Genomic DNA, 21,992 nt, shown 5'->3' on the forward strand with positions numbered 1-21,992 from the left:
CCTCTTACACTTCTTATCACATAATAATTCATTCTCCCTATTCCTGCCTTCCTCCCACACAGATACACTCTGTGCCTCTTGCTGCTTTCTTCATTGATTAGTTTGGATGCAAAGATTTGGTTTTGGAAAAGGTAAATGAAAAATTACCATTAATTAATCCCTTGCTAGCTCCTCCTTGTTCAGACCATTATATTATTATATATTATTATATATTAGAACATATACTGCTAAATATTAAAAAAATAAATTTGTCTTCATAAAATAACTGATAGACTTTTAAACCAGATATGGTATTTTTATGCTTTGCAATTTCTGCTTTGAATAAAACATACAGTTCGAAAATAACTAGGACACTGTGGCAGCTAGTTCTACAGAATTTTTTCTGTATTTGGTAAGTTTCTTACTAATGAATAAAACCATAGGTTTCCAGAAGTTACAAGTTACTTATTTTTGGTGAAAGTTTTGTAAGGATAACCTCTGAGATCTCCCCTTCAAAAGCTCATTCTACAAAACTGGAAAAATAATCTTTAATTTACCTTTGAATAGACAACGAGTACAAGAGTTTGGGGGAAAAGATCCTCAAGAGAGGAAAAGCATTGCCAATCCATTATTTTAAAAGTAAAGCTTAACGAAGAATTTTATTTCGTAAAATATTTTCACACCCCACCTCACTGACTTGTTGTTGAAGTATTTGAGTTCAAGTTCCATCAAAAGATTCCTTACCATTCTGGTTTTGCAGATTTGCATTAAATCTCCAATGAAACTTGTGAGTGTAGGTTCAAATAAATTAAAGGCCCAATCAATAAAACTGGAAATCAGCCTTGCAAATCCCGTTGCCTACTAAGAACTGTCATTAAATTAGAGTCAAATCAAATTACACAATAACGAACAACAGCTGCTCCTCATGTATGAGAAGGTATCCTTAACATAAACCTCCACCCTCATGAAGACGTGTGCAGCCCAGTGTTTCCTCTGGCCTTCCAGGGTCGCCCCTTGGCGACGATTCCCATGTCCTTGGCTCCTGGCTTAGGGAGCTGTGTGGGCCCAGCCCTGTGGCCTTGAATCACAGCCTTTATCCGCTTTGGTATTTCCAGCAGCTCACACAGCTAATAAATAACGCATTCATTAAGCAGACTGCATGTTTATTTCCATAGACCAATATTTGGACTTTTTTAGCCAAAAAACCCCAACCTGACTTATAGCTATGCTTGGTTCCTTTCTTTCGGGCACAACACTGCCTGTACCTGTTCTTGGTGGGGTGTTGGGGCAGCAGCAGCCCCTGTGCCTGCGAGAGCCAGCCCTGCCCCAACAATGTGGAAGGGCTCCCAGTGCCCCTGGTATGATGCTGCCTGCTGGCTGTTACGGGCAGAGGCACGAGTGCCCAGGCAGTGCTCCCTGCCAGCACCTGCATTTACAACAGAAGACTGGAGACAACAGTCTCCCACCACAGACAACTCCTCCCTGCAGTGCAGGACAAGAGGAGGGAAGGAAGGAGTCGTATGTCCCCTTCAAGCACCTGCATGGTTGGCATCATCATCAATAAGAGTGTCAGGTGTGCAAATTGCTTTCTGTTTAAGTTGCTGGCCTCAATCTGGACACAGTGTAAAGCTTTAAACCAAATTTTAATTTTACTAAATTTTACTAAACACTCAAATTTTTCAAAGCTGCACATGTCTCTAACTACATTGTTTATTTTGTCTTCTTTATAATAGGAATAAGAGAGAAATTAGGGCACTATTTTCTCATAAAAAGTGGCTAAGAATATATTGGTACTCCATGTTTAGGTAAGTGTCTCACATTCAGAAGGATGACCTAGAGGCAGCACCAACCAGTTTACGTATTTAACATTCTGCAGTTGGGTCACACATTATGAAGGTTACGGTCAAAAAGCTGTAAAAATGCCTCTGCACCTGAGATTTCTCTTTTAAAACTTGCCCATATATGGTAAATCAACAGGATACAGGCTCCTAAATGCCCAAGAGGTTTTGAGAAAAAGGTAGAGTCACTTAAAAATGTTGCATAAAGTATGAGTTAGGTTCTTAGACTTATTACTAAAATTTACATTTTGGCCATTCTGGTACAGTTATACTTCAAAACTGCCATAATAAAAAAGATACCTCTAAATTCTTATATCAGAAGCTAAGCACTTCAGAGGAACAATATACAGTGCTTTATAATGACTCTCAAAAACTTCTTTATCAGCACAGGAATCATGTACTCCACAAGTCACACCCTGAGTAAAATGCCCTCTAAAGACAAAACCCACATTTTTAGCAAAACCCTCCCTGTAGCTGCAGGCAGACTGTCAGCTGTGTTACTTCAGATGGACTTGAGCATGCAGTCTCATGTCCAAGTTTGTGTGGGCCATAACCAATACAGGCTGACCTGTACATAACCTATACAGCCAGTGACAAGACACAAGGGCAATGCATGAATTAGGTGGTCTGAGTGTAGTTCTTTACAATACACAACCTGGAAGTACATATTTAGGCAGTAGGGATGAAGAAATTAGAAGTGAATATGGTAAGATACATACCATTGGGTAAATCTAGCTTAATTATAGATTGAAAGATTTATTTGGACAAAGGAGCAAAGCGCATTACTTAGCATAGAGTTGCATAGCTACATTAGTCCACTGCTCCCCATACCCCAGCTCACAAAGATGTCCTTGCACAATGACACCAGCTTCGGCAGCAGCCCTCAGACACAAGGGTCTGGAGGCATAGCTGCTGCTTGAACCAGCTTTTCCACAAAGATTGATGACCTTAGCACAAGTTCCTCAAAACCGCCATGTGTCTCTTTCTGCCCAGGTGTGCAACCTTGCTGTGAAAAGAACTCCTTTTCAGCAGCTTAGTTACACTTTAGTTCAACATAGCATAAATCAGAGTTCAATAAAAATTCCACACCCCAAAAATCTTCCTCCCCATAAAACGCTCAGCTCACAGGTGAACCTGGGAGTGCAAAGAACTTATGGAGTAAATCCCCTTCAGCTGTATAAACTAAGTGTATTTGGGCTTTTTGAAGAGGTGGAGAGGCTTGAGGTGGAAATACCCTGAAAAAGTGCAAGATTCGTGGCACAAGCTAAGATATAAAATAGCAGTAGAGGATCCTCAACCCAGGACACACTAATAGTAGGGGTACGTTCGAGACATGTCTCCAGCTCTCCTGATCATAGGCTACTGTAGAGTCTACTTCCAGACCCAGACAGAACATATTTCTTGGGCAACTTTCCGGGAAACCAATCATTCACAGGTATTTAGTGTGGTCCAAATGCTATTCCCTACTCTACAGGGGAAGTTCTTTCAAGGGATGGTGAAGTTATTATAGGAAAATTCTGATCTGATGATTTCTTCCTAACATGGGAAGTTAACAGATTTGTCCCAGCAAACTAATTACATGAATGAGATGAATTTTGGGGTTGTATTGTTTTCACAGCAGTGTGGTGCCATGCAAACCCCCCTAACATTATACATACATAAGCATACATATTCCAAGATTGACAGTCATCTTATCTCAGACATCTATATCTGTTTTGATACTGCAGTTACCACAAGGCTGGGTGCATGTTAGGGATAAGAGAGCCTTATAGTGATTTTAGTGTCCAGTGAAAAAAATTACACACAGAGTTTGAGCAAAGTCTATCCCATGGTCTCAAGCCAGACCTACAAAGGTGGTAGTACCAAACAGCTTATTCTCCTTCCAGAGTTGGAGAGTCATAACAGAGAGGTCTTATGGAGGATTTGGTTTGAGTAAGCTTTTGCTTTCTGCTAACCTTATGAACATGACAGTGATCCCACTCTTCTTTCAAGTCATCAGTGTATTCCCAGACTATCCCTGTTGCCAATATGCTTGCAATGCTCTACTTTCTTTGCCATTATAATCATGATGTCAAGAAATCAAGTAGAATCAAAAAAGGACCAGTGGAGGATGGTGTGTAAAACAAAAGTATACTATGACGGAAAAAGAAAAAATAGAAGGGACCTGCATTTCCCCGATAAACCACAGATAAACCCAGATAAATCACTCGCAACAATGGAGAAAAGTCTTTAGCTGAGGAGTCATAACATTCAGATAAAAGTAATATATACATAATATATATGTTTACTACATAGAAGAAAAATACAAAAAAGTACCCAGTACCCACCCACTTTTCATTCAACCACAAAAGGAAAGTAGGTAGTTCCACAAGGCTGTTCTGACTCAGAAAAATTATTCGTTTGCTATTTTGTATCTGTATCCTTCTGCTGAGGCTCTTGGTGCAATTGTTGGAGCACCAATCTTACTCAAGCCAGACAACTACATTAGTCAAAAAGCCTCAAAGTACAGTTGCTTAGGGGTGAGGTCTTTCTAGTCAAAAGAAGGTGCAATAAAAGCAGTAAAGAGCAATGGGATCCACGCCAATTTTCCTGTAAGATCAAGTGATGTTTTGATCACATTTGCAAAGAACGGATAGGGAGACAGGAGACAGGTATTTCTGAACAAATGAGACTGTCATGCTAGAAAAGAGAGAGGCATGATATTTTACTTCTTATTCAGTTTTTGAAAGTTTTCTTGAAAAGACTTCATCAATGTGAGGCTTGCTCTTACTGTTTCTAGAAAGTCGCATGAAAGAAGAGGTGGAGGGAGCAAAACTAAGTAAGAATTTGCCTGAGATTTCCATATAAATGATATAATTTACAATAAAATACAGCTGAAATGTTGAGAAGACTTATACAAAATTAAGTTCTATCAAAAAGATCACTCTGATGTAAATATTTTTACTATGAGAAAAGACAAAAAGCTGAAACAATTTAAATCTTCTGTACAAAAGCATTAGCTTTTCAATCTTGTATTTAACTGTGCTACAAAAGCAATATTCACATTTAAACAGGGCCTGCCAGACGTGTTTAATTTTAGTTTTATTAAAAATACCAGAAGCTGCTCTTAATAGATAAATGAATATCATATGAAACCACATCCAAAAAAATCTGAAAAATTTCAAGTGCACTTCTACTCCATCTTTATCATTTAAGAAACCTATCACAGGTCTCTTGCTGAAGAGCTTTAATGAACAGGTTTTGGAGATTACTAAGGGCTGTTTGTCATTTTTAAAGGACAGATTTGCAAGGAAAACCTTTTCTGGGTTTGCTTTTAAATGTTTTACCACATTCTTTACCTAAAAATCTCTAAAGAACTTCAACTTATGTGAAGACAAGAGAAAGTTAAATGAAGCATGAGACCAAGTGAAACTCAGCATTTTCTTTTCTTGAAGTGGAATGACAAAAACAGAAAGTACATCGGCTACAGAAAAAAGGACATTTTATAATGACTTTCAGCTTTGATAACATAAATCTGTAAGATTATTTAAAATACACTGTATCAACTATATTGGCCCATATATTTTTGACTGGTTTGTGCTATTTCAACAGCAGAAAATTACTAAAAACTTGCTTTACCTACTCTGGTACACTGGATTAATGGCAGCTTTATTCCACAGAAAGGTCTCAAAATGGCTGTGCCCAAAACAGCCAAGCTCTGTTAGTGCATCTGACCCATGGTTATTAACCCAGAAACGTCCCTTTAACTCTGTTTTCTTTGGACATGCCTCTGGACACAGGCGCTGTGGGCTGCAGAAGGAAATCCAAACTCTCCCCAGCCCTCTGAAGTGACTTAGCTCTTAAGACAACAGGATCTGGCATTAAAGCAGGTTTTCACTGTGCTGTAAGTTTCTCTGTTGGGAACCAGGGTTAAGGCCTTGGATCGTGCTTAATCTTTACCAAGGAAACTGTGGCAAATAAAAGGGTGTTCGGTGGGTCAGTGTCTCTGCAGCCATGTTTTCTGTAGGACTAAACTTGTAAAGCTCTGAGGACCTGTGTCTCCCAAAAAAACCACTGGGAGTCGCAGATTGTTTTGATGTCAAGGTTTGTCCAAAAATAACCTAAGGGATATTTCTTCTATATGCAAGAAGCAAAGTAAAGGCACAAGGATGATAACATTATGGATTACTTATAGGAACAAACTCTGTTAGATGGGTCCTTGACTGGAACACATCCGTGTCTAACCATGTTATAAAGTGCATTTATTTCCTACAGAAACAACATAGCAATATAATGCCGAGTACTACGTGACTGACTAACATTCCAACCTCACTGTAAAGGTAAAAAATGCCAGACTTCGTCTAAAACAGACAATATGTTTTATGACTTTAAAATGAAATCACAGAAGACCTAACCCCATACAGCTGTTCTTAATAGAGCGTTTTTTCCCCCTTTGTTTTTCATTCTCTACCTTAATCTGCTTCAAAATTAGCTCATAGTCTCATTCATTTTTACTTGTAACTTGATAACTTTTACAAAACAATGTATTGCAAGTTACAGGGCAAAACCCCTAAAGAACAGAGAAAGGAATACAGAAAATGTATATTCATTAAAGCTGGCGATGCTGCAATGAATATTTGCATAGTAACCTGCAACTATGCCTGATAGAATTACAAATTTATCATGCATTTGAAGGGCAGATGAAACATTCCCACATTTTCTGCATCAGTCATTTCTATTCGGTTCAGCTTAGGATAAACAATCCGTCCTTATTTTGCAACTAATTGAAGAATTAATATAAAAGGATTTAACACCTGTTGCTCTGTTGGCAGAAAACAGCAATTACAATGTTTCTTTCCAGTGGGCTTAAACTATAAAAGAAAAAAATTAAAATAGAAAAGGAAGAAAACATACTGGTGACCAGGGCCCTTTCGAATCCACAAAGATGCTCCAGTTTTATTCGGATTGTGAGTGGTCCCTGTTAAGCTTCATTGGTATATGGAGATGTCCTCTCTATCCCCCCATTTAGTCACTGCTTCCTTAAGCATTTTCCATTACCTCAGAGCAGCCCTGATTCACTCAACCTCCTCCCCTTTCCCACACATTTTAAGACAGGCTTAAGATCCATTGTACATCCCCCTAAGTGTCATGCAGATCCTCTTTACCAATTTCCTATTACAAACATTAATCACTGAAAATAAATGCTATTAAAAAGAGAGGCTAAATCCATTTTCATCTCCTCTTTTTAATTCCTTGTCTAAGAAAGTGGTTAGGCAAGCCCTAAGCTGAGGTAGAAAGAATCAAACATAGAGCACTGTAAGCAAGTAATTTTTTGAATGGGCAGAACTGGAAGGAAAAGAATGACCAAAACACAAGCAAGCATGAAATCCACTTAAAGTAAACACTCTTAACTTTCCTTGCTGATGCAAAACCTAAAACAATAAAACATTGCAAATGTCAAATATTTTGGTATGGTCACCTGCAATAAAAGTAAAGCAGGAAATGCAGGGGTTCAAAATACCCTGGAGAAGGACCTATTTGCTGTTAAATTGGAGCTCCGGGAGAACAGCTCTCACCCCCATGTAGAACAGACATGTTTCACCCTCTCCTTAGCCCACAGGAGTCTGGCATGCCCTTGGCCCACATCAGTGGTGCCCCCCTGACCACAGCACCACAGGGGCATGGCTCGGCTCTTTTGCTTTATATCAATCAACAAACCTTAAATAATTTTCCAGCAAAATTATCACTACTATAGTTGTAAATTACTAAGCTCTTTTCCTTTTAACTTTTCATTGAAAAGATCATGGAAACAGACATCAGTTTTTTTCCAACTATTTTGGAATGAGCATCACTGTCTGGTCCAGATGCTCCTACTTTGGCAGCAATGCCTTCCATCACATTGAGAAGACCTCATCTGTAAGGTCATTTTCAGAAGCAGGCCTCATTTGAAAGATGGATACACAGGCACAGTCCTTTTCCCACTCATTTCATAGCCGTTCCTGGCAGTGGCTAAACTTTGAAAACACTCACTATTTTTTCTCTCTTTGATATGATACCTGCATAATGGATGTACACATCTTAAGGGCTTTTTTTCTTTTTCCAAGATAAGGAAGACTGAAACCCACCATGAAATGGGAATGCACAAGTTGGGGCATAAAACTCCAGAAGCACGCCTTCGTCTCCCTATTCACATTGGGATAAAATACACATTTTTTTGCCTTGGTGCATTCTGATACTGCTTTTTTAAAAATGGCGTGCCAAACATATAGTTAACACAGGGGCTAAGGAGGGCTAATTCTGTCTGTGGCACCCAACCCACATGGGTGGAAGCACTTGGCGCTGGGAGCTGCTGCCACCAACAGTGCCCAGTGCTTATGGGAACAATTCCCATAGGGAATGTGACTTCTCCAAGTCCTGCTGAGTTAGGAAGATATGTCAGAACTTCAGCTGGGGCCAAAAATGACAAGGGCATTGTGGGTCAGTGTCAGGCTGACAGCTGACACACTGTGTAAGGACACAGGTGCTGAGACCCCAGAGCAGGATTAGACTGAGTGGCACATGAATCACAACAAGGTGGAAACACAAGTAGGGCTGCAGGTCATTTGGATCTGCAATCATAACACTGAGTTTTTCAGGCACAAAGAAAGAATATCATAAAATCAAGGAAGATTAGGATCCACTTGTGCCACTGCCCACCGCTATCCAAGCAGCAGTGCGCCATATTTTTTGGAAAGTAGTATAAGGACAGAAAAAACTGAACTTTTCCCTTTAAAAAGAATGCGCACCTATATAACAACAGCAACAAAACCCAACTCTATAGGATAAGCTATTTCTATGAAGAAAGAATAAAGTGTTAAATACTTGATATTTTTCTGAATTTATAAATCAAAATAAACTTTTAAAGCTTTCCAATTAATGGAATTAAAATCACCATCGGTCTTTCCTTAAGTGTCTGCAGTACGTAGTCACAGTCCATTAAGTCAACATGTTAGTATTGTTCATAACAGGATGTAAATGAAATAATCAAGTCATCAGGACTATTTCAACGTCAATAAAGCCTCAGAGTGATTGTTATGTACAGCCGTGACACAATACCTTTTTGCATACTTTCCCTGATCAGATTAAAGTGGTGATGAATTCCTCGATGGCTCAAGTGTGCTCCAAGGAAAGCTAGAAGGTTGTACAGTTAACTCCCAGGGTGTAACTCTAAACCATACAACCTACTACCTCAACCCGGATGCACACAGCTTCCAACGGTGACCATAAAGTCTTCTTCGCTTCTTCAGCCTTTCTTTGAAATGTGACAGCAGCCACAGGGCTATATATTTCCCATGGGGGTAGGCTTTCAACTGCAGTTATTCCCCACTTTTCAGACAGTAAGGCATACTCTTAGATAGAATTTTCTACTGCAGAGGTAGAATTTCTGCTCTATCCTGTTTACATATGTATACAGATATATACATCTATGTCTTGTCTGTATAGATATATACATACATATTTGATAGAAATTAAGCAAGTCCAACTACATTTCTGGAAAGAAATTACTATTTGGTCTTATTTTACATTAAAATAAAATATAAAACTATTCTTGGTTTTTTTTCTATATTTTTTAAATGTAATACCATGTAATGGTATATTTAATAAGCCAAAAAATAACATATCCTACTCTCCCTTATTGGAAACCCTACAATTCCCTCACATCTCTTTGTAAATTTTAATAAGATATTAAGCTAAAGGTGCTTAAAGCAACTGGCAAATGAACAAAGTACTTAATCAAGTTTGAAGATAAGGCACTGGACAAAAGAAGCATTCCAAAACCAATATATATAGTTTTATACATTAACTTGGACTTGTTGTCAAATACCACTGCAGCGTGTGCTACATAAACTTTTGCCAGATCACCATACTGACACAGACCCATAGAAGCGAGCTTGTGCAGTATGTTTCAACACAAGATCGGATCTACGGGTTTATGCCAATTGGTACTGTTGATTAAATTTTCCTTTTAAAGTGAGTTGCAGAAAACTTTAAATAAACAAATATACGAAGCAATGTAAGAATGAGTACTAAAGAGTAGAAGTATTACTGTCTATTGCAAAGAAAGCTACTTCAAACATAACTGCATAAATGGTGGATGCACCAAACAAGCCAAAGACTTGTAACTAGTTGTTTTTTTGAAAAAGGAAGAAAAAACGTTGTTACAGATTGATGGCACAACATTGTTTTGTCTTCAGCAGGAATTATTGTCCTTTTGCACACACTTTGCCTTACCGATGAACTCTCAACTCCTCACAACTTGCATCTGACTATAGCATGCACAGAGCAGGCAAGACTGGAATCCATAATTGGATGTGACACAGAAGAGAACAATACAGGTTTGTCCTTTGTGTCTGAGCTCATATCAGGTACTACAACCCCAAATAAAAATCACCCCACCAAATCCGAAAAGCAATGAGGCTCACTGGAGTGCAGCTCCCGTACAACATTATAAAGACTGCTTAGCTATTTCTTCATATTACAAGGCATCTAAGTACTGCCTGACAATAACTTGTTGATTAAACTACGCCTATTAATCAAAGCAAAGAAGTTAATTTGTATATTTTATTCACTAAGCCTTCCATCAATACTGTTCCCTAATAATAAGAATGAAAGTCGAAACGCAACCTTGCAAAACTTCAGAATTAAGTTCTACAACAAATACGTTCCTGTGACCGGCAAGCAGTACGATACAAATTACCACAGGCTGAATGTCGGGTGTCCTATGCAACAGACTGAAAACAGGTCCTTTGAGGCAATAACCAGCAATTCAGAAAGGTGAGACACAGAAAGAGTTTTATAATTCACATACTCTAAATGAATGCATCGATAAATACTGCATCTTTAGACATAGTGTCTGACACAGCAGAGTAACTTGTAACCATACAGCCACATATGCATTTGTAAAATACAGGCATGAGAAGTAGGTATAATTTTAAACCCAGGTACTATAGAAAGGTATCTTATAATTTTAGCAGGTTACTGAAAACTGTATCTGAATAAGATTGTAATGCCTGCCTTTCCCTAGTTCCCACCAAAGGCCTAATTCTGCCATTGTTAGTTGTCAAAACCCCTTTCAAGAGAATGAGTGCTGCCAATAACAGTTTTTGAATCAGGGCAATGCTATGTTTTCTTGCAGACTGCAACATGTATTTCTAGTTCAGTAATGACAGCTGAGCATTAGTAAATGATTTCTTTTTTTTCTTTTTTTAATTTAGTGGACTAAATCTTGAATGTTCAAGCGTACCCTTTTGCATTTTAAAATAATGCTGATTTATTTTCTATAACAGTCTGTTTTAAACCTGCTTTCACTTTATATACAGTTCAACATTAGAAGGAATATTTTATGATTGTTTTCTGCTGACACTGAGGAGATAGAAAATGTAAGACAAGCACTGAAACTAGAATAGTAATCCTAGTATCAGAAATAAGTATGCAGCTTGCATATATAATTTACTGAATGATTGTCCTATGTGCTATAAAATTGCTTCTCCAATTTACTTGTTTTTCTTTTTTTTTATAAGTAGAAGAGATATTCCACATTTCAAAAATAATTGGTCACTGCATCATAGTTGTATACAAATAAACAGATATATGTACTATAAATATACTAGTAATATATATATACACTAGTAAATAGATATGTGTTACATATTTGCTAGGCATAAAAAAAGAACAAATTATGTATCAGTCTTTCAATTCATTCTAAAGCTTAATGCAAACATACAGTAAACAGGCTACACAAACTGCAATATTCCCAACAGAAAGTAATCAGAACTAGTTTAATACCTATTTGTGAAATTATATTTGTAGGCTATTTTAAGGAAAGGAATTCTATTAAAGCTAACTTGCTTCATGTTTTTACCATCAACTTAATTTTTTAACAAAAAGATTTTTAAGATCACTGTATTACCTTCGCTGAAATCTGGTATAATTAACTTCTTCGGTTTCCTTTTTCATCTTAATTTTTTTCTTTCACTAAAACAAAAAAAAATAGTGAGAGAAAGATTGTGAAATATCTGTTTTATGTAAAACATTTTCAGAACAGAATGAAGCATACACAAAATTAGTAATTATGGTTTTAAGATATAAAACCGACACACTGCTGACGCCCCTCTCAGGGCCATGGGAAGACATGCTGTGAGCATGCACACTTTGGCAAAGGGACTATTTCATTTAGTGTTTCCTAGGGTTTTTTCACCCCACAAATATTTTATTTTTATTAGGAATTCCAGAAGGAAAGAAGCATGCTTAACAAAAATAAATAGTTTTTATCAAATAGTGCATACAATGAGGTTATTTGCTACAGAATTTCATAAAAATACTGGGATAAATTAAATAGCTTAAATCAAGAAATGTTTGCAAAACTTTATGGAAAAAGAAAAAGATGTGATTACTATGATCAGATATAGAAATTTTAAAAGTTCTTTTTAGCTAATGTAAGCCTTGGTTTGTCAACAGACTTAGGTACTAATGACATACGTAATTATTCTAACAAAACTATTGGGGAGGGCAGAATCACCATAAATCTAAGAAACACTTTCTGATCCGAAATGGGTGAATGGAGGTATATGTGTCGTATACATAAGGTCTCCGTTCAGCAGTTTCCCAGAATTCATTGCAGAACAACAAAAATATAAGGTAGCAATATTAGCATACAATCTTAGAAGTTACTGTCTAAGTAGTAATGTATAAAAAGTGAAGCACATATTAAAATAATTCTATTTTGTAAAATCATAATATATTTATAAAGGTTTTTATTAGCAAACCCCTATCATAAACATTTTGAACAAACTATCAGAGTTTCTAATGAAAAAGCACTGTAATTTTTGAAGTAATTTCTAGCTGAGGACATCTGTATTTTTAACATAAATTAAAAAGACTAGGAAAATATACTTTAAAAAAATGAAAAATACATAATGGCTGAGCTTTCCAAAATCTGTCACTCAGAATGAATTTTGATACACACTCTTTTAATTGCCTAGTAATATGTTACAACAGACAGACAAACGCTTTAAGGAAAAGGCTCTACTACAGCGTCACATGCTCAAAACTTACTTTAACTCTGCTTGCACTTATCACAAACATTCTGAATGGATATCTTTAAATACTGTTTTCAGCTATTCCTGGACAAGTGCTGCTTTACCAAACATCTTAAAATAGTCACTGTTACTAGCTGCAAACCAGGCTTACTTCATGAATGTCTCAATAATGTGCCTTTTATTCCAGTGCTTATTACACTGACTTCTTTGTAATGGATTTAGATACAAATTGTAAGAAACTCATATATGAATTAACTCAATAATAACTTTAATATACTGGCAACAAAAGCAATGCTTTCCTAAAGTTTGACACGCTGAAAGCATGAGTCACACTATTAAAAAAAAAAAAAATTACTTTCCTTAGCAACCAGATCTAAATACCCACAACTTTCTTAGAGATAACCAAAGCTTTGACTGAGTATATGTAACATTAAGGTATTTGCACAACTCTAGTGCTTAGCTAAGACAAAATGTGCCTAACCACCTCTTTCTATAGACCCTCGATTTTTTGTTTACTTTCTATTTTTAGCAGTATTAGATTAAACACCCCCCCAAAAAGTTAGTTTTAAAAAGTGTGAACAGCTGACTATGTTAAAATTAATACACAAGGACTCAGTTTCAAAATAACACGTTTAAAACGGCTTAAAAAAAGGAAAAGAGGAAAAAAAGGAAAAGAAGCTATACCTGATATGAAAGGTACGTTTTCACCCCGTGCCAAATACTGCTATATGAGCAACAGTGAAAAAAACCAGACAAAAAATTCCTTCCTTCTTTCTTTTTTTTTTTTTTTTTTTTTTTTTTTAACTAAAAGAATCAATCTCCTAGGCTCATTTTGTTACACTGTTTTAAGAAGCTCTAACACATCCTGATGTCTCTGTAGTGAAACATGCCAGATTTTTTTTTTTTTTTGGAAGCAGGAGAGTCACTTTTTTTTTCTGTACTCTTGTATGTAGGACAAACTCAGATTTGTTTCTTCTTCTTAGGGCTCCTGTTCTTTCTCGGAAGAACACCAGGATGCCTGTCTTCTCTCTCTTGTGCTCTTCTCGGAATTCCAGGCACAAAGCACTGCGCAAAAGCTGCACCAATCCTTGCCGCAACTGCCTGCACAGGACTAGAGGTGGGGAGAGACCAGAAAATTCACCTCACCCCTGTGCCGGTTTTATAAATGGGGATTGCACAAATCTGCCGAAGCAAAGGGGTGAAAAGGCAGGGTGCCAGTTTGCTACACTATGCTGCAATGATCTCATGTTCAATGCTGTCGCCCCGTTTGCCCAGTTCAAATGCCTGTTCATTAAACAGGAGGAAGAAAAAAAAAACCCACAAAAAACTGAACCAGAAAAATTAAAAACAACTTTTATCCTTCAGACACTCAGGAGGGCTGTTCTAAACTACAGATCAGGAAAAAAAAAAAAACCCCAACAAAAAACACCCCAAAACCAAGTAGTTTTAAAATGCAGTTATGAAGTATAAATATTCTGCTTATATTTTCTTTCTTTCTTTTTTCTATTAGGAGATAAGAAGCAGAATTTATCAGGCGTGAAAGGGACAGCCTCCTGGTGGTGTGCCAAAAAAGCCAGAATAAAGGCAAAGTTGTGCTTCAAAGCTCAGTCGCTTGCTGAGTCTGGCTAAAGTCAAGTATTAAGATCCACCATTTTCTGAGCCATGTAAGAAAAGAGGAAAAAAGTCAGAACGGGCACTGCTTTCCAAGTCTCCGTTGGCACCATCACAAAATCTCAGCCGTAAGGTCACATGATGCTCTGCCAAATGTGGAGTGCATTCCCATAAACCATTCTGCTGATACTGCGAAGGCAGCTATTGTCTAGTTTATACCCAAAGTTCAGCCCACTCTTCATTGAATTAGCTGAAAAACGCATCACCTTTGGGGGTTGGGAGCCATGGAAACGTCTACCTGGCAGGGTGCCCACTTTTTCTGCCCATCAACCAGAGATGGAATTGTGCTGCCTAATGTAATGATGACTAGGAATGTGAAGAGTCGTCCAAAGTGAATCTGATTCTTGCAAAGCCTGCTTCATTTGCACAGCAAACTCTGGCTTCTTGTCGTTAAAAAGGGGAGGGGGGGAGGGGACAAAAAAAAAAAAAAAAGAAAAAAAGGCACCTTTCTCTTAAATGTAGCAATTAAAGGTCTAGTAAACATGCCTAGTCTGCAACTTTCCTTCATAACATACTGAAATGGTTCCCAAAATAAAGCACTTGGTATAACACAAATTTTCTGATTTAAAGCAGCTTTTCCCTGAGTTACTGTGGCATCCCCTGGACATTTTTGCTCCCTAAGAAAAAAGAAAAAAAAAAAAAAAGTACTCAGCAGATACTCAGCAGATCTCTCATCTCTTCTTTTTACCTGTCTTTATTACCTCCTGATTTTATCTAGCACAAACTATACATGTGTGTGGCAACACCCACTAGTAACAGTGGGGATGCAATATTGCTGCAGTCTTTCCTCAAAGCAGTCTCCTGAGAAAGCTGGTTGTGTTTCCAGCAGCACAAACCCCTTCATCTAAGCCCTCTTATCTTCACTAGTGAGTAGGACAGCTGGTCTGCAAGTTTGCAGACTGGCACATATGAGACCAGTCAGCACCCTCCTTTCTTCAAAACGCATTTAATCCAGCTTTTATGGAAAGAGATGCAATCAGGTAGAATTTATAAAAGGTGCAAATCACTAAATAGACTAATAGACATAACTCTTCTGCTACAGACCTGAAATTTCAATTTTGCCCACCTATTGTACTAAAATGTCACGTAAAATGCCACTTCCAAATGAAAGTACCACGTAACGTACTAAGCAACACACACACACGCTCTCGCAGCACCTAAAAACCTTGCACAGAAGCATTTATCTCAGAGCTCCGCGTTGTGAACAGATGAACAAAAATCCACTCACTGTTTCTACACAATGAAGCTGAATAGCTACTGCAAAAGAGATGGTTAAAAATGTGGTAATTTCTCTGATCCTCCCATTAATAAAAACGGAGCCATGGGAGGAGCCTCTCTACCTATTAGCATCTCTACAAATGCTCCCATGAAGAGGAGGTTGTATGCTAAAGAGCTTACAGCTAAAAACTGGTAAGGAAGGGCAAACAACAGGCTAGAAACCGCAGCGGGAGGACAGGAAAAACCATTCCCAGGGACACTGTGGGCAGTAACTCTCCAGTTCGGCAACTTTTATGTTTTGTTTTACAGTTCTTTCCAGTTTCACTTTATTTACCTGGAGGAAATTGAAGGTTCATTACCGAAGGAAGGAAGTGTGAGAACAGGGGCTTTGAAGTGGAGGAAGAGGGTTACGATGGTGGTGCAGCCCTCTGAGGGAGGTCCCGGGGCTGCCCACAGCCGCAGGGCTGCGGGGGCCAGCTGCACCCCGGCTGGCACTGGGGTGCTGCAGGCAGCAGGCCAGCGGTATGGGGCAGCCCCTGTTTTGCTCCTGGCAGAGCCTGCAGGCCTGCACCCAGGTTTTGGGGCAGGCAGGCATGGCTGGGAGGAGGAAAGCGCTGGGGCAGCCTCTCTGGATGATGAAGGGTGATGGCAGCAGGGCCTAGTGGAGCAGAACGAGCAGCCTCACAGCGGCGAGGGGCTGTGAGGGTGTTCTGGGTGCAGCACCAGGGGATGGATGCGGCCCTGCTCTGCCTGCCAGCCAGCACCCCTGGGACCAGCACTGCTCTGGTCAGCTGGCAGGAGCTGTCTAGCAGAAGAGAAACTTGCTAAAGCCCCAGTAAACCAGTTCCTCTCTTTTCCAGATTTGGAGCTTTGCAAGAGCCAGCAGTCAGAGGAAAGCCCTTTGATGCTGTGACACGGCATAAGACCTCTCAAATAGTCTTTGAGCAAAATTCCATGTGCATGGTTTTGAATCTAGAGATTCTTTTCTTTGGCCTGTGAACTAAAGATGGCTCCCTAGGTGCTACCGACGAGTGGAAATGGTGCTTGTCACTCTGGCTATTTGCCACAGTAGTCCTGTGGCTGGGACCACAGGGACTGCACCAACTTCCAGGGACCACGAGCAAACCCTGCATGTCATTATGCCTCAGCCATAAAAATGACACATGGGTGGATTCTCCTATAAATATCTTTGAGATTAAATAATCTCTTTGAGATTATTTAAAACTAAATTCATTTATCCAGGTGATAAAACTCATAAATTCCAATGTATTTAATTAACAATTCTGTAGAAACAGATATTCTGGTTTTATCATTTTAGTAGTTTTCTTATTAATTTAAATCAACAGATCAAACCAGACTTATTTATTTATTTATTTCCTAACAGGGCAAGTGAGACTCAAGCTGGGTTCATTCCACCTTAGGTTTTATCATTGACCATAAAAATGTTTAGGCTGCAACACATCAGTGTCTTCAAAGGAACCACCCACAAGGGTGCAACCTACAAACCCAGGTGCATTTTGAACTACAGTTAAAAAAAATGGTTTCATTAGAATTTAGTAGAAATCTCCAACTAAACAACAATGAATTCATATCCTCCTCAAATTTACTACTATTATTAGCAGTGATGGTATGTGAAAAGGACAAGGGAACAGCCTGACTTTCAGATCTCAGAAGGGTGTTTGCCACTAATTACCAATAATAGGCAGTCTGAGCTGGGTAAATCTGAGCAGCAGCTTTTGAGGGGTGACAGCCACAGAATCCTACACAGTCATTTTTATTTTCCATGTGTGAAAAAAACACTTCAACATGTGGCTAGCCCTTAATAATGAGTATTCACTTCACCAATATTCAAGAAGGATGTTAGAAAGCTGTTAAAAAAATCACTTGCATATGTGCCCAGCAACAATTAGAGATGTAGATGAATCTCAGAGTGTTTGGCCTATGAACTAGTACAAGGGCAACACAAAAGGAAACCATAAAAGACATATTTGTGGGAGCGCCTGGCCCTGTTCATCTGCAGCTGGAGGAGGCAGGGAGGCTGGGTGGAGAGAGGCTGCACAGGATGGACCTCTCCACAGAAGGAGAAGGCACCAATCCTTCCTCCACCTGGGAAGCAGGAAGGGGAAGGCAAAGAGAACAGGAAACCTGCGCTGGGCTGAGGGTTTCTGCTCGTAGCTGCATATGGTTTCCGTGTCTGTACTCAGCTCCCACAGGACAGCTGGCACCCTAACCTTCTTAGCTTAACGTCCAGTTTGCAAGCTGACTGGAAAGGAAGGATCAGAGCCTTCCCTGGGCAATGGCAATTCGCACAAGACAGAGAAAAGCTGAGAGAGAACAGGGAAGAAACACAGCAGTGCTCTCAGAGTGACGGGAGAGGGAGAGGGGCAGGAAGGGAATCTCTGTTCTTTCACACGGTTGTTCTTGAAATCAAAACCAAAACTAGCAAGTATGCCACTATTTGCTAAAAGTTGAAATTTGAAACAAAGTGAAGAGGACATGCAAGGGCTAGATATATTACACATTTCTGGATAACTTTAATGTACGGTATTGCATCGTGCAACACTTCACAATAAAATGGTCTTGCTCTTGCAGATGCATTCTTAAAGGCCCTAGTATATAGAGGTGACAAAAAATATTTGTAAAATAATGCAAATGAAAAGTTATCATCTGCATGACTCTTTCATTTTACCTTCAAATGGCACTGTGCCTTCTCTTTTTTTTCTGCCTTAAGGTTAACAACACCAAATTAGGAGACTTAAGCAAGATGCTTCATGTTAAAAGCCAGAGATGTCATTTAACTGTAGTTTTCCCCTTTCTGAAATTTTTATGAAAAATCTTTCTTTAAATTCCTTCTTCTGTAAACTTTTCACTGTATTACCTGCAACCTGTTTAACTTCTGGCCACATTAGCTCTATGGCTGGGTACCTGAACTTCACAACCTTCTTTCTGCTTTGCTACTTGAGAAAAAATATCTTTAAAAATAAATAGCAACAAAACCTGAGCAATTCACATCCAGTACTCTTGTTCACACAAGAAAAGCCTTCTTCACAGGTGTTTTAAGATCAACTATACCCATAAAACTGCAGATATTCATAAAAAGCAATCGGTGCAAATACAATGAACTGAAACAGCTACTGAAAATTCAGATGAGACTTTTCCATAACTGTTCCACAGTATAAAGACATTGCCCACTGAAAATGGGAGCTGCCCTTCTGTTCTTCACAGGCAAGCACAGTTGTGGTAGAATAAGCAGCATGGCTGCAGTGCCAGAGGAGGGCTGGCTCTGGGAGGAGACCATTATGAAGCCCAAGCAAAAGCCAGGCTCTACTGCTATTCCCCATTTCTTAAAAAAACATTAGGCTTTTACGGGTGATCATTCAGATAGATATGACGCTTTCTCCACAAACAAGGAAACTACCTCAGACAGGTATAAATGCTGTGGTGTTATAAAATATCAAACCAAACCTGATGATGGGAAAAGCCTTGACATACACATTTCCTTCAACATACTCATTTCAACCCTCATTTATTTCACACCGGTCACTCTAGAAGCACTAAATAAGTTCAGAGCAAGAGATGCAACAGTTAATCTCCTCACATACACTAAGTCTTAGACATAGAAAACCACCTCTTACATTCTCTTTACTTAATTTGTCTCTTGCAGGTCTAAGTGCAAATACAACTGAGCATTATCACCACCATTCATCAGATGAAAAAATCTGAAGTATCTAGCTTCCCCCCCCCCCCAAATTAAAGACTTTTAGCACATCATTCTTTGAAACGGCAAAGTAGTATGGCAGTTAAATGTTTTTTCCATTTCTAGAGCCAAAGGTACCAAAGATTAACTGTTTTCATAAACAATTTATCATTACTGTATAAAGCATAGGATACCTGACACTGCCTAATGTTAAGTACACTGCACTGAATCATAAATACTACTTGAGTTAGATCATTTCTAAATACCACCTACACAGTTTGCACCAACTTGACCACTATCTTTGAAAACTAAAAGCTGAGGATACCTTGATCTAGTTCCTGGTCACTAGAGCAAGAAGACAGTAAACACAGGGAGTTAGCTAGCAAAAATAACTCCTTACATGCCTTCTACTTGTGATAAATAAAGCAATGTTGAGTTCTTTCCTTAACATCTCTTCAAGACAAGGACAAGTATAGTCAGAATTGAAGTCAGAAACTGCTTCATTAATTCCTGACTTAGCAGCATGCTTAGTGCCTAGACCTGCCCCAGTGTAAGTCCCATTCCAATGCTCCGCTTCAAAAACTGCTGCAATGCTTAGCTGAGTTGCACGCCTACATATATGGAGCACCTTTGCAACACCAATCCTCTCCCAGGCTTCAGAATGAAAACCTCTTCATGGGTCTGGGATTGCACAGACATAACTCGGTGGAAAGCGCAGATGGCTTCCTGTTCCCTACTGCCCAGGAAAAATAAGTGGCCCTGGAGGACCCTTGCTACACAACCTGCTGGGCAGCAAGGGTCCTCCAGGGACACTTATTTTTCCTAGAACTCATTCTTGACCTGAATGTAAACCGGGAATAAAAAGGATGCCGCAAGGGCAATTTTTGTACCATTGATTTCTCAATCATTGATAAACAGTTTTTATGTTTTTACTGCATACCTTTCCCATATGACCCTGTATGAATCCTGGCTGCTCAGAACTTAAAATTTTATGCAATGTTATTTAAGAGAAGCATTTTGCTTAGCTGGTTTGAGTCAAAAGTAGCCTTCAGTAGAACACGTGCTATGTGTCACCTATCCCCCTATTGCTATAACTAAAACCTCACACCTCAATATGGCACAGTTCACTGCTCATGGGCAAAGAGAGAAAATAAGTATTTGTAAAACATCCTTAATTATTTCAGGAAGGAAGTTACATACATCTTTAGGCCCTTATCTTCCTACAAATCTGGACAGAATGTTTCGCAGGCAGGTGTAAGTACACATATCCAAACACACCCCACACAGTTTGGTAATTAATTACAAAAATATGGGGCCTGTGCATGCACTTTGCTGGGTTACATACTTAGCAGGTTGAGTTCTGTTAGCCAAAAAAACCCCTTGTCAGGTCATAACTCTAAGTTGAAAAGAAAGAACAAATGCATTATAGCCCAACATAAGGTGTGTTTTTGATTCAGCAGACTAAAGGATCAATTAGTTTTAAAGTAAAAATGATTAAAACTGGATAGAAAACAGTTTTCTGTATCCCACTTTTCAACAACCCTATGTGAATTTTTAAGTTCGCAAAATAATCTGACTCCAAACAGCACAAACCTTCAAATCTAGATTTTAAAGTACTTTTATATTGGAGCAATTAACACTTTGTACACTAAATTGTTTTAAATAATAATTGTAGATTTTGACTTCTTCAATATTTTTAATACAAATGGCTACTCTTTCAATTTTTTTTTTTAATTTGCATTGGCATAATAAGAGTAATACCTACACTTCAAAATAATCAACATCCTCAGATACACTGAACAACATAGGGATGGAGGCAGAGGAGATCAAAGGCATAGAGCCTTCTCGGAAGATTGAGCACGCTATGAGTGATCAAAGGCAGAGGAGAGAGGACACTGGATTTTAACTCCTGCTTCCACTATACATGTATAATTTACAGGTTATTGAATTGTGGGGAGGGGAACTATTTATGCATTAAATATAGGTTACAGACCTGAAAAGTTATTTAAAATACAAAAAATGAACTTTGATTGTTGAAAATGTCTAGGCAGGCTTTTCACAATGCACTTTTCCAATATTTTTTTTCCCAAAAGGAAACGGTGCTAATGCAAGCACCTTTCTTTTCAATGAATCAGCATTTTCTGAAAATAAATAAATAAAATTAACAAAACCAAAAAACAAACCAAAAAGGCACACTATGGCTGGTTGGCATCATCACAGAAGAGATATTGTGCAGTTTGAAAGTAATATCTCTCAAGAATAAAAGAAAAGTCATGTTCTCAGTACAGAGCTACTAATTATATTAGCTTGTTTTTCAGAAGATTTATAGCACGCACAACTCAAAATCTTTATTAAATTACAGTTCCACACTATCTATCTGAAATTCACATTGTGCAGTTACATAAAGACATTTCTTTATTTTTTGTCCTACACATCTTGGCCATATTCCTGTGTACAACCAGACTTCCTTCCATGAGACTTTTCACAGCTTACCAGCACAGGGCACTCAGCTTAGCACTGAGACAAGTTTTT

General features: G+C 38.5%; 1 long non-coding RNA gene across 2 annotated transcripts in view; it reads right to left on the reverse strand.

Annotated features, from left to right (window-relative positions):
- LOC119143756 overlaps nucleotides 1–21,992 on the reverse strand; it is a 301,625-nt gene that overhangs the window by 27,660 nt on the left and 251,973 nt on the right. For both annotated transcript variants that reach the window (XR_005102782.1, XR_005102781.1), the window contains exon 6: nucleotides 11,746–11,810. This is a non-coding gene — a long non-coding RNA (uncharacterized LOC119143756). The remainder of the gene's footprint in view (nucleotides 1–11,745; nucleotides 11,811–21,992) is intronic.

Source organism: Falco rusticolus, chromosome 2, assembly GCF_015220075.1.
Source record: "Falco rusticolus isolate bFalRus1 chromosome 2, bFalRus1.pri, whole genome shotgun sequence".
Classification (NCBI taxonomy): domain Eukaryota; kingdom Metazoa; phylum Chordata; class Aves; order Falconiformes; family Falconidae; genus Falco; species Falco rusticolus.